The following is a 12,653-nucleotide window of genomic DNA, read 5'->3' as shown; positions in this document are numbered from 1 at the left end:
CTTCAACTCCCCTGAGGTTATGAGCTGCATGGAAAAACCTGTTAATAGCCTAGGACTGAATCTGGATTGTGCTGGGGAAATGTAATTTTTGGGGGGAAAAAAAAAAAAATCACAATTTGGTGTGAGAGGGGTAATATTTCTATAGAAGGATCTTTGAAAAAAAAAAAATGGTGGTTCTGTAATGCTTCTCCAGAATTTGAAAAGTTAGAAAAAGACAGGGGAAAAATGAGTTATTGGGCAGAGTGGTACAACCAGTGTTTGATATGTTCATTGTATCCCCAGCTCTGCCAAAATCTATCACTTGCCTCTACCTTTGTATATGATATAAAATATTTTACCATAGTTATATCACCAAAAAGTGAAATGTGAATTGTACTGCTTGAAAAAATCATGTGGAGAGGAGCAAATACTACCATTATTAGCAAAAAAGTTGAGTTTTATGACAATGGAAGCATGTTAAAGCACAAATACCAATAGAATTGTAGAAATACATTTCTTCCGAAGTAAAATCTACAGGACTGCGGAAAAGACTTACCAGACGAGACGAGGAGGTGCTGGGATGATGCGCCAGAAGCCGAATGCATCAAAAGTGAAACCATGGCGGGCTGAGCCACAGCAGGAAAAGATCAAAAGGAAAAAAGCGGCTGAGCTGAGAGGAGCTGGGAACAGCTCCTGTGTCTGCATGGGCATGCTTTATAAGAGTGTGCTGGGGCCAATTGGTTGACTAGACACCCAGAGTTGGGACAAAAGACCTGGCAGGAACTGTTCTGGAACTGGGTGAAGAGACACCCCCCCCCCCCCCCAATGTTTAGTTCCAGCACATCCACACTATACAATTCTAAGACTGTTGACTGTGGCATGTTTTGGAGAACCAGAAATATTATCTTTATTTATACAGTGGAGTTTCCCTAACTTGCAAAGGAGTTGCAAGAACTTCAGGGAAATTGACACAAACTAGAAAGTCTCCCTGGTCCATTATTGTTAGTGCCTGTAGACTTCAGCTGGCAAGTTGTTAGAAAAAATTGTTATTGTCCCTCCTAAATATAGTCCGTAAGGCGTGATCTATTTTCATAGCATTTGTATTCAAGCCTGGCAGACTCTTTCCAACTTTTTTTCCATTTGGAGACTTCTTGCAGGGCCCCACTGTATGTGCAATTCATGTTGTTCTGCATCAATGGCTGGAGAAACATTTTTTCTTTTTTTAGTAAAACCCCTATTCTGAGGGGATTTTAGACAAGCAGGGTCCTGGTATTCTCTGTGTAAAAATTACAAATTCCCTAAAAAAAAAAAAATTGCAAATTTTGATTAAAACCCCCAAAATCTGCAACTAAGATGAAATGCCACAAATACAGTGACTTCCAACCTCAGGGCATGACCCAAATCAGGGTCATGGGGGTCTGCCTCTTGCTCCGCCTGTCCCACCTGTGGGGCTCTCCTGACATGGTTCGCGTGGCTTTTGCTGCTGCTGCCCCCTGCGATCCAGCCTGGCCCAAGCTCTGCTGGTGCTGCTGGGCATGAATGAGACAGTGGTGGGGGCGAGGGTTTCAACCTGGATTTAGGCTAACAGCAAAAAAAGGTTGGGAGCCACTGCACTAATATATACAGGTATCAATTGAACACAATGTTTTATTGATACATTTACAACTTTAAAGCAATTTGGAAGACTACCAGTGCATCCATCACTATAATAAAATAAATTCTAAATACCTTTAAATGTTGGTATTTGATTTTGTGTTCTTTATCATGGAAAATAAGAACTCCCCCTTCCCCCTTTTGCTCACCAGGGCACAGGTCCAGGCCCCTCATTCCCCACCCTTCACAGTACCTCTTACTCCTCTACCACAGCCTCCTATCCCTGCCTCCCACTCCCCATCCACAGCTCCCCCACACCTCCTAGCCCTGCTGGAAGGGGCCCCCAGCTGCCATGGCTGTAGTGCCAGGGACTCTGCCTCCACAGCAGCCCCTGAGCTCTGGCTGCCACCCATGGGAGGTGGTGGCTGCTGCAGCAAAGTGGAGCATGGTGCCTGGCTCTTCTCTACCACAGGTGGCATAGCCAAAGTGGAGCTTATTGGGTCAGGTGCTGGCTCCTTGCCCTGCTGTCCTCCCCCTGGGGCCTAGTGGGCAGCACTTGGTTTGGCAGCTGGCAGGGCAGAGTAGGGTGAGGTAGAGAAGCTCCTTGCTGCCACAAGCCCTGTGCTGCCCTGGCGAAGCTCCCACTGCTTGCCCAGCAGCAGCAAGGAGCAGAACTCCATGCCACTGCCCCTGCTGCTGCCAGTATATCTTAGTAAAATTGAGCATGATCTAATATGCTAGTTATATTGTTTGTAACATAAAGCTACTCACTTTTCCTACCTACTTTTGGTAAGTCACAGTTTAAAACTGTATCACTTCTGGGCTCATTTGTAAAAGTAGCAGGCATAAATAACACTTGCAGATTGAAATGTGCATTTTGGGTTGACAATGTCCTATTACTTTTGGCATTCCATGATCTTTTGCAGTCTTATTGTTCTTAAGGTAGGTTTTATAGATCTAACAAGAGGGGATGTGTCTGCATGTGGGCAAAAATTCACAATAAAATATAATGTCTTTACTAATATTTCCAAGATTCTTCATGTTGGTAGGTGCAGTAGTTGCTTTTTTCATTAAATCAGTTTTGTAGCATACCACTTGCACAGCTTTATGCACTAGAGGAAATTATGAATCTCTAGATATTCATTCTGTTTTTTTCATAAAACTAAATGTATTAATGGTAATCTATTTGATATAAAGATGAATCCATTAGTTTTTGTTTAAGTGGCATCTAATCACTGCCCTTGTTCGGCAGAAATACCTCTGAGGAAACACGTCAGCCTTTCAAGAAATACAGCTGCCCATATTTCTTTAAAAGCACACTAATTGTTCTGTAGGGCATTGATACAGAATTATCTCTAATTTGATTTAAAGTTTAATTTTTCACTTAATATTTTACTGCATTCTTAAAAATACATTTCCTGGCTGTTGTGCTCATGGCCATTAAAAAAAAAGTCTGTGCTTATAAAAAATGCATAGCATTAGGGAGCAAGTAGTATCTCAACAAGGTCTTAATCAGAGCATACACTTTACCCAGCTCTTCAGGACAAAGACTACCATAAGCCAGAATCTTAAAACTATAGTGGACAAGGGATTTTCCAGTTAGTGCACTAACAAATACTTAAGAGAGGGAGAGAGGCAAATAGGAAACTTAGAAAATGTAACCTAGTATTTTAGGATTGTTTTCGGACTAATCTTTATGGTAAGTAGCATGCTGAGAATTGGATGACTATATTCTCTCACCTGGGAAATGTAACTGAGCAATAGCTACATATGCCAAACAGTGGAATCCTCTGATAATGTAAACTGTTAATAAAGCTATGAAAATGCACAATGTCTGAAGATCCATTCAAGTGCTCTGCATCTGGAAAATCCCAGCATCTGCTGTGAACCTTTCTAAAGTCAGTCACGTATCATGGAGGTCTGTATGGGTAGATCCATTAAAGTACGTAGGTACCTAAAGTGGACCTTTCACACAATTCGGGTGTCAGATCCACAACTGTGATTTCACAGCATTCCACTCAAACTCTGGGTGTACTCCAAAATTACCTGTTAGTCTTTGGTTGTTAATTTTTCCACACATTTAGAGTTGCATCTTTGTGTGTGCTCAGAGCTGCCTGAGCCTGACTGAGATTCAGAAATGAGATGTTCTACTGCATGAGTCCCCCCATTCATCTATGGGGAAGGTTTAATAAAATAAAAAACACAGATCCCCAACTAATCTTAGTATATAGGGAAAATCCTTTCACAGTCCCATAGAGGTGACTTGCACAGGATTGCATACCAGTTTTACACTAATCCCAGGGCTGGGAGCTTCTAGTTGGATGTGAGAAACTATCCAGCTAGAAGCTCTCTGGACCAGATGGCACAGGTCAGCCCAAGGCTGGAAAGCATGCTGGGATGCTGGGGGCCTGATTTAACTTGAACCAGGAAGAGGTTTGGGACAGAAGTTTCATAAACCGGTTTGACCCAAATCAATTAATTCTGATACTACAGTCAGCCAGGTTTATCTTAAACCAGTTTCTGCTAGTTTGAAACTGGTTTGTGTCCATTGACCTTCTATTCTGTTACAGGTTTAAACCAGTTTCTGATCACTTAAACCAGTTTATGTGTAGCTTCTGTCCCGAGCCCTAATGCCAAGTTTGTAATGTCAAATCTTCAGGCCTGGATTATTTATTTGGATCATGTGTTCCCCCATAGTTTCCTGTTCTCCCACTGGCCTGCTAGTCTTCTCTAATCCTGGTATAAATACTTGGCTCTTAACACTTTACTTCCTTTTGACAAGGTATGATGTGGTACTAGTTTAACTGATTCAGCCCAGGAGCAAGCTGGTGGGCATTGCGAGACTGACAGAATGATTGGGTACAAATAAGGAATGAGGGATAGGGGAAGGATAAAGTGGAGGAAATAGTAAAGCTGGGAAAATAAAACAATTCCAGATGTATGGCACCGAAAATACAAATCGTCCTTCTGACTCTGACTGGGAATTGGTACTACGTAGTCTATTCACCACTCTTTGAGTTTTATTTTCCCTTACCAGCCATCTGCAGAATTTATTTTCCTTGTTGTCCTCAACCTGCAGTGAGCCACTAACTGAATTCTTCCACCTTTTGCTCCTATGATCTCATGCTTCCTGTAGTGTAAGGTTTATTTGGCAGACTGTTTAAAAGCAAGTAGTGACACAGCATGAAAAACAAGGAACTAATGCTCCTAGTGCCATTTTCCCACCATTTTACTCCTTTTCCATTTTTGTGGTGGCTATTGCTTTTACTGTACCAAATATTAATCTCTGCTATATTTTAAAGTGACTAATGAAAGGACTGATAACTTACTAAGAAGAAATGTTGAACTGCTTATGGGTATCATGTTGAACTGGACCGCAGGGCTTGAATATTGATGGTACAATAATAAGAACGCTAAGTACATGCTATTGAAGAAAATTCACAATTTTCAATGTGCAGTCTTGACTTTTAGGCTGTAAACTTTTAGTGTAAATTCAGTTATATAAAACTATTGTAAGATATAGGTTAGAACTTACAGGTAAGAATGTGCATCTGAGGTACACACAAGCCAGAGCTTTAGCAAGTGAAACTCCTTCTTTGGCACTGCCTGCTGTCAGGAAAACTAAAATATTTGATTAAAAAAAAAAGAACATTTAAAGTGTCACAAAATGCTGACATGAGGTAGAAAACTTGATTATAGGGTTGCTAGATTTAAGCCAGAGGATTTTGTCATGCAGCTTCATGAATCACATTGCTAGACAACAAGGTTTATCACTACTTTTGATTAGTAAGTTCACACTCATTGCCAATTTCATGTAATATGAGACATTGCAGAATAGTTTGTACTACCGTATACTATTCCCCACTGGAAAAAAAGAATTCCTTCTTGTATCAGAGGTATGTAAAACTTTTAAATCCCTCAGGCTAGTATGTTATAAATACAGGGAACAGGTTTGTTACTCTTTCAAAGCACTGAGTTTGTGATAGGGAAATCCTGAAATTCTCCTTAAATGATCTATTTTCTTAAGATAAAATTACCTAAAATGTTTTGGATAAAGCATAGGAAAAATATTTGGAAAACATATGTAGAAATGGTCATATTTGGCCATTTATTTTATTTAATAAAACCAAAAGACTGAAGGACTTTAAGGAGCTGATTCAAAGCCAGCTGAAGAGGGTGGAAAGACTTATTAACCTTAGGGGCCTTCATATCAGCCATGAAGAAGCCAAATCTACAGTTACATTTACATCTATTACATTCAGATAATTATTGCAAAATTTCACCTAGATATTTTAATGTGCATATCATAACTGTGCTTTCTTATTCCTGTCAAAAGAAGAAAATAACATAAGTATCTTGAATATCTCTTGAAGGTAGGACAAAGACAGGCTTGCCTTCTTAGGGGAGGGGAGTCCCCAGGAGCACTTAAATTAAGTGTTCCAAAGTCCATGCTGTCTTCCACTAGTTTTCCAGGGACAATTCAATGTGCTAGTTTTGACCTTGTCCTAAATCATCTGGCCCTGTGTCTGGGATTTATAGACTTATTTGGGCAGGCATTTAACAAGCAAGGCTAAGCTAGGATATTGTTTAGTGATTTCTCATTTCATATTTAATGCTCCCTTTACGTTTAAAATGCTATTCTGTCTCTTGCTGTAAGCAATCCTGAGCCTTTGTTGCTAAGGGCAGCATATAAATAAAATACATACACTTTGGGCACATCTGCACAGGATGCTACATTGCCATAGCTTATTGCTACGGTGATGTATCATCAGTGGGCATGAACTGTGACCCCAATGCTACTGCGCAGTAGCAACAAGTTACCATGCAGTAGTGTCAGCAATGACCTGTGTGGTGTCAGTTACTGTGCAGTCATCTAGTATTTGCTTAAGTAAGTTCTACATGACAGCACAGTAACAACTGTGGAGTCCAGTGCATATGTAGCTGTGCCAAAATTCATACAAATATACATACATAGAATTTTCCTTACTAGTAGTTAGAAAGTGTTAGTCAGATCTGAGCATGACTCGGGGATTGCCAATGGAACCAGAAAGGAATAAACTTAATAATAGTTGGAAATTATATTTTAATTTTGTGTGGATCTTTATCCATGTAGCAGTTTTTTTGGTTTTTGTATTTTCCTTTTTGTTTGTGTTTTATAACCAAAAATATACTTCAATTCAATGGTTGAATATTTTGTTGTTTTTCATGTATATATTAATAGTACTATGTATGTATATGATTAAACTTATTTGGTGGAATATCATGTACCTGTCATAGAAGTATACAGTCCTGTTTCGTAGACAAATATACAACCATAAATCTTGCATGCACTTGGGATGAACCTCACTGAAGTGAAGGAGGCCTGTCTGAGTGCAAAGATTGGTACTAAAGGCACCTTTTTCTATCATCTCCTGGATAATTAACATGCTTTACCATGAGATTTGTTACTTCATTGTTTGAAGAAAATGGAGCAGAGACGTTCCTTTTAAAGCTGCAGTTGAATACTGCATATCTCACACTACGTTAGATATTGCCCTACATGGCAGCCCAAGCTTCACAGGTGGCATCCAGATGATACAATGCTCCCAGCCAACAGCTGGACCAAGCTTAGGCCTCATTGTCTGGCCTCAAAGACACACACATTCATACCACCCTCCTCTCACACTCCACCTCCTCTCAAAGGGTCTCTTTCATGATTCAACAACTTGTACGGCCTTGCTTCCACTTGGAGCGGACCCCTTAGGCCATAGGCTTTAGTTAGCTTATACCTTGGGTGGCAGACGTACCATCTTTTGGGCCTCTCCCACAACCCTCACTGGGGTAGTGGCCAGCCAGTTACCTGACCGGGCTTAAGCTTGCCTTGGTCTCTTCCAGGGCAACACTATACACTCATGCATACTGCACTCCCAGCCTTCTGGTTTTCCCCCCTCACTGGGGGTCCTCCTTTCCGCACCCCTCACTGGGGATCCTCCTTTCCACCCCCTTCACTGGGGTAGTCCCCTCACTGGGGCCACAGGGCTTCCCTCCTCGGTGGCTGTAGCCATGCCTGGCCCCAACTACCTTTCCTCAGGGTCCTACACCCCACAGGGCTCAGGTGGCCACAGCCATGCCTGGCCCCAACTACATCCAATGCTACATGACCCACCTGAAGGTGAGGGCTAGGGTTAAGGAGCTCCTACCCGTCTTTCACCAGGGTGGTAACTGGCCTGACATTTCCTGGGGGCTCCTGCACCACTGAGAGCCCCACCAGGCTGCCCAATCCTGGCAGGGTGTAGTTTTAGGTCATGCCCAGGACCAGGAGCCTCCAAACCATCCTCTACAGCTCCTGCCCTTACCTTCATGATGTTACATGCAGCCTTGCAGCCAGGTGATGTTACTGCTTGACCTGCCAGCAGCAAACTGCTCTATTTATATAGGCAGCCAGAGATCTAAAATGGCCACCGCAATCAAGCACCTGCTGGCTGCTTGGCTCTGCTCTTTAAGTGGCAGGCACCAACAGTGCCCTTCCACACTAATCTATAAATTAGAGATAGTATACCTGCCTTAACTGGTTGAAAGACTGATCCCTTTATATAAACAAGGAAACAGGAGTTCAGATTATGCTCTGCTTTATCACTTAATTCTGTAAAGTAAAATTGGGTCTTGAGAGGTTGGACTGAGAGGAACTTCAATTGGATCAGATTTTGACTTTTGATCCTGCTCTATTGCTCTGAGTGTGTCACTTATGGTATGTCTTCACTCTAGAGTTAATCTAGATGTTCAGGAACTGTGGACAGACATGACACTTAAACCGTTCCAAGAAAGCCACTGGTCTACCTGTACACTGCTAGGATTCCAAGCAGAACCATCACCTTTTACACGTTACAGTGCCCTCAAACTGCCACCAGGGGTGGTAGTGAGTACTTAGCCCAATTGCAATTTTATGTCCCTCCTTCTTTCTTATTAACACTGAATTTGATAAAGACCAATTCCGGCACTTGACTGAAATCTCTGTGATGATATCCTAACTGCAAATACCCAGGTGTGTATGTAGGATGGAACAGCTGTCTGGACATCTGCTCTTGGGTTCCAGGTTGCTGAGTGCTCCAGAGCTTTCATAACTCTTAGAGAACACTTTTTCCCAAGCCACTCATCAATTTACTTTAATTCCTGGAAATTGACCAGGGTTTGGTGCTCCCAGGCTGATTTGGGGGTGGAGGGGTGGCCACGTGAAGTATGGGTGGGTGGCCTTTTGTATGCTTGCAGGCTCAGGTGACAGGTCTTTGCCACTTTTGAAGAACTAGATAATCTCCTTCCATTGGTGGCAATTGTCCAAGGTTTTATGTATCCAAGGATTATGTGGGGTGGTGGGTAGAGGTGGAAGGTGTTCAGGTTGGGGGAATGCTGCTTTCACCACTGCTTATATGTGTCTGGGGACTCCTTTTAAAGATCTGATCAGTCTCCTTCTATTGGTGGATATGGAGTGATTGCACAGCCCCCTGGAGCTCCTAGCCCCGCAGGCACACAGAAGCAGGGATCCCAGTAGCCCAACAACCTGGCCACCTCCCACCTCAAATAAACTTGGGATGCATGGAATCCTGGTCACTTGCCATCCACGGAAAGGAATAGAGTAGCTTTTTAAAAGTGGTGGAGAGCTGCTGCCAGAGCTCCAGTTTGGGGCAGTAGAGTTCTGGCTACCTACCAGAACAGCCAGGTGCCAAGTTGGGGTGAGGAACAGCACAGTGTGGGATGCCAGGAGGACCAAGCAGACACTAGGTAGGGAAAGCTTAGTGTCTGCACAGAACAGTGGACTGGTTCACAGAGAACTGGCTCAAAATAATACTTGATTATCAGGAATACTTCTGAAATGTTTCAGAAGACTTAAACCATTCAAAACTGGCTCACGCAACTGGACCCTTGTGGTTTAAACTGCATGTGAGGCTGCTAGACACCTGGCTTTGAACTTGCCGAGCAGGAGGGAGTCGATTGGCAAACCCCCAGGCCTCCCTGACCTGGTTCTGGCTGCCCCAGTCCCTATGCTGACAATCAGCTGATTGTCGGCATGGGGACTGGGCAGCTCAGGGTCTCAAAATGGGCCAGAGCTGCCTCTCTCCCAATGTCAACAATGATTGATTGTTTATTATATTTATAGCATCTTTGTGGCTGATTTGCCATTTTATGGCATCATAAATTGGCTACATATGTGGCATGTTAATCCTACAGTAGAAGTAAAATCTTGCAGAGGACCATAGCAACATCCAAACAGTGTGGAGTGAATTTGCTTATGCATTCCTTGAAAAATTGAGTGCTTGTTTGAAAAAGTGCTGCTGCTATTTATAACTCAAACAGACAAAGTGTGATAAAAATTAATTATGAATATTTTGTCCAGCTTAACATTAAAGACTACAACTGCTCCAGATACTTATTGTGCATTTTGCCAAATGTAGTATGCTTAAAAGAACTGAGGCTAAATACAGAGAAACTGGGTTAGAGATAATTATGTGAATGGGAATAATCACTAAAACAACACTTACTAGAACTGTTGCTGAGAAGTCAAAAAATGTTTTGAGGGACCAGTTTTAAATTACCCTTAAGGTTAATGCTGGTATACATTAGACTAAGACTATAAAGGCCTTTTTGGGTTTTAGCAGAAGTCTTTGCTGCTGTCTTTCAGAAAAGCAGTTCAGGGATGAAAACACTTCATAGCTGTTTCATTGGTTGACATGCAGCTGTATAAGCTTCAGCTTAAACTTAAAATGGAGTATCCAAAAAATAACACCTTTTTGGGATCCCAGGATGATATTTTCTCAAGGTAATATTTTCAAGGGAGTGTCTTAAGTCCAGGAACTTGTGTATTCTTGTCCCCCTCCCCCTCCCCCCCCCCCAGCTTTCATCTGTTTGGCTTGTATAATGAAAGATAAACCATGAGGCACATCCTATCTCTTGGATTACTTGTCAGTGTGTAACCTGAAATAGCTATTGTATGTGATTATTAAGCCAGTGCATCAAAGGAAAGAGAGCTGTGCTCAAAAACATTAGACAAACCAACCATTTGCACAAAATAGTTGCTATGAGCTCAGCAGCTGCTCTTCAGAAGCTACTCAGCAATGTTAGAGCACTCGCTCACATGAAATAAGTCAGTTAAAAATGTGCAACAGTATTAAGGATTTGATGAATTTAAAGTTGTCTTTGAGGTCCATAAAGGCTGCTTGTGATGCAGCTGGATGGGTTTATGAGGATCTTACTGAATGTACACTTTTTTTTTTATTTGTACTGTTCTCTTAGCCCTAAAGTAATGGATTATGCATAGAAAATGTACTGCTACTGCAACAACAAATAGATCAACTGAAGGGACACCCTTTGCCTGAAGTATCTTTAAGACTCTGAATCTGAAGTTGGATGATGAATTGAATAATGTACTTCAAAGGACAGATATACAGTATCTGAATATGAAAAAGCATGAGTGCATGAGAGCGTGTCACAACGATATGTAGTGCTGGCTGCTCAAGGTGATAAAACAGTTTACTATTGTCCTTGCCACCAACAGACTATGTCAATTCTGGGTCTGATGCACCTTCAGCCGTATATTTATTGGAGCCTGTGTACAGTATAACATTTTGCAATGACTATCAGTTAAAGGTAAAACCCAAAAATTCATTTTTTGGTTTTTATCAACAAGTAAATCTGTTTTTCCTGGTCCATTTTTGTCAGAGTGGTTGCTGCTTCCATTTGATATTTTTTTTCCCTTTTCAGTGTTTCTGTTTTTATATGTATATACTCTCATGCACTTATGCTTTTTCTGAAAACACACACACACGCATATAAATGTATACACATCTATACATATAATATGTATTCAGAAAAAACACAAGCGCATGAAAGCATATAAATACATATTCAGAATATACATAATATTGTGTTATATTAATACATCTAAACATTGATTCCAATTATGTCTCTGTTTTAGCCAAAATTTTGAATAGATCCAATAATATAATTTTTCTTTATCAGAACAGATTTTGATTTCAGTTAAAGCCAAGGAGGGTATTTCTCTAAACTCATGCATTTAAATTTTTTTTTTTCAATCTTTGACTTGGACGTTATATGTAGATTAAATTGATTTGTATACATCTGAATTCTGACAGGTCTGGAATAGGTACTTCAGTGTATGGTCTGAATAAAAGCAAGGGTATATTAAATAACATTGCCTTTAAAGCAACAAATACACTCCTTTCATTGTGCTGATACACAGGGAAGTAGCCAGGATTTGCAGGGCTCAGGAAAACTGTGAAAGAAGGACTCTGTGTAGTAGCTGTAACTTTCCCTGTGAAGTTTAACATCTTACTCCAAGTGTTTAACTTTTCCCCTTGTTTTTCCACACTCCCTTTTTTGGTATCCCTCTTCCCTTACCACTGTTAACGTTTAGCTTGTTTTCCTCACTGTTTGTTTGTATTCTCCTGTTTCCTTGTTTGCTCCTTAGCTATCCCTTACCAGTTGTAGTTCAGGGCTGTGGACTTGCTTCCTAGTAGGAAGAGGGTGTTAGCTTGATTTTCCTGTTAGATTTGAGTGATGCAAGTAGACATATTTGATGTACTTATGAGAGAGATATAGCTATTAGGGCTGTGCGAAATTTCTCCGCCAGTTTTTTTTACTCATTTCAAGGTTGAAACAGCAAAATTGAAATGAAACAGATATTGTCGAAACACCCTCAAAACAAAACGAGGCAAGTTGAAACGTTTCAATGCTGTTTCAACGTTTCACCCATAGGTTATAATGGGGAAGGCTGAAACACCCTATAACTTTGTCATTTCTGGCCTGATTTAGATGAAACTCACAGGAATGGTAGGTAGCCCCTTCTGAGTGCATGAAGCCTACCAAGTTTCAAGGAGATAGCTCAGGGGTTTTGGGGAAACAGTACCTCAAGCTGTGGACAAGCAAAACTCATGACATGGGTGACACTGTGCGCGTTAAGGCACAGCAGGGTGAAAGCTGCAGGCCTGCTAGCCCCTGCTGTGGCCATGAAGCCTGACAGCTGTCAAGGAGATAGGTGCAGGGGTTCTGGGGCCCTGCACCCCTAGCTACTGACAGGCAAAACTCGTGTC

The 12,653-nt window shown here is 41.5% G+C and overlaps 1 long non-coding RNA gene across 1 annotated transcript; it reads right to left on the bottom strand.

Moving 5' to 3' along the window:
• Nucleotides 1-863: 863 nt before the first annotated feature.
• On the bottom strand, nucleotides 864-7,957 carry LOC132248324 (uncharacterized). The gene is made up of 4 exons (XR_009459497.1): nucleotides 7,908-7,957; nucleotides 5,108-5,193; nucleotides 1,423-1,560; nucleotides 864-1,277 (listed from the first exon to the last, which is right to left on the bottom strand). It is a non-coding gene; the product is annotated as an uncharacterized LOC132248324 (long non-coding RNA).
• Between the last annotated feature and the right edge of the window lie 4,696 nt (nucleotides 7,958-12,653).

The sequence above is a fragment of the Alligator mississippiensis genome, chromosome 2, assembly GCF_030867095.1.
Source record: "Alligator mississippiensis isolate rAllMis1 chromosome 2, rAllMis1, whole genome shotgun sequence".
Taxonomy (NCBI): Eukaryota; Metazoa; Chordata; order Crocodylia; family Alligatoridae; genus Alligator; species Alligator mississippiensis.
Note: the sequence above shows the minus strand (reverse complement) of the source record. Positions and strands in the feature narration are given on the sequence as shown.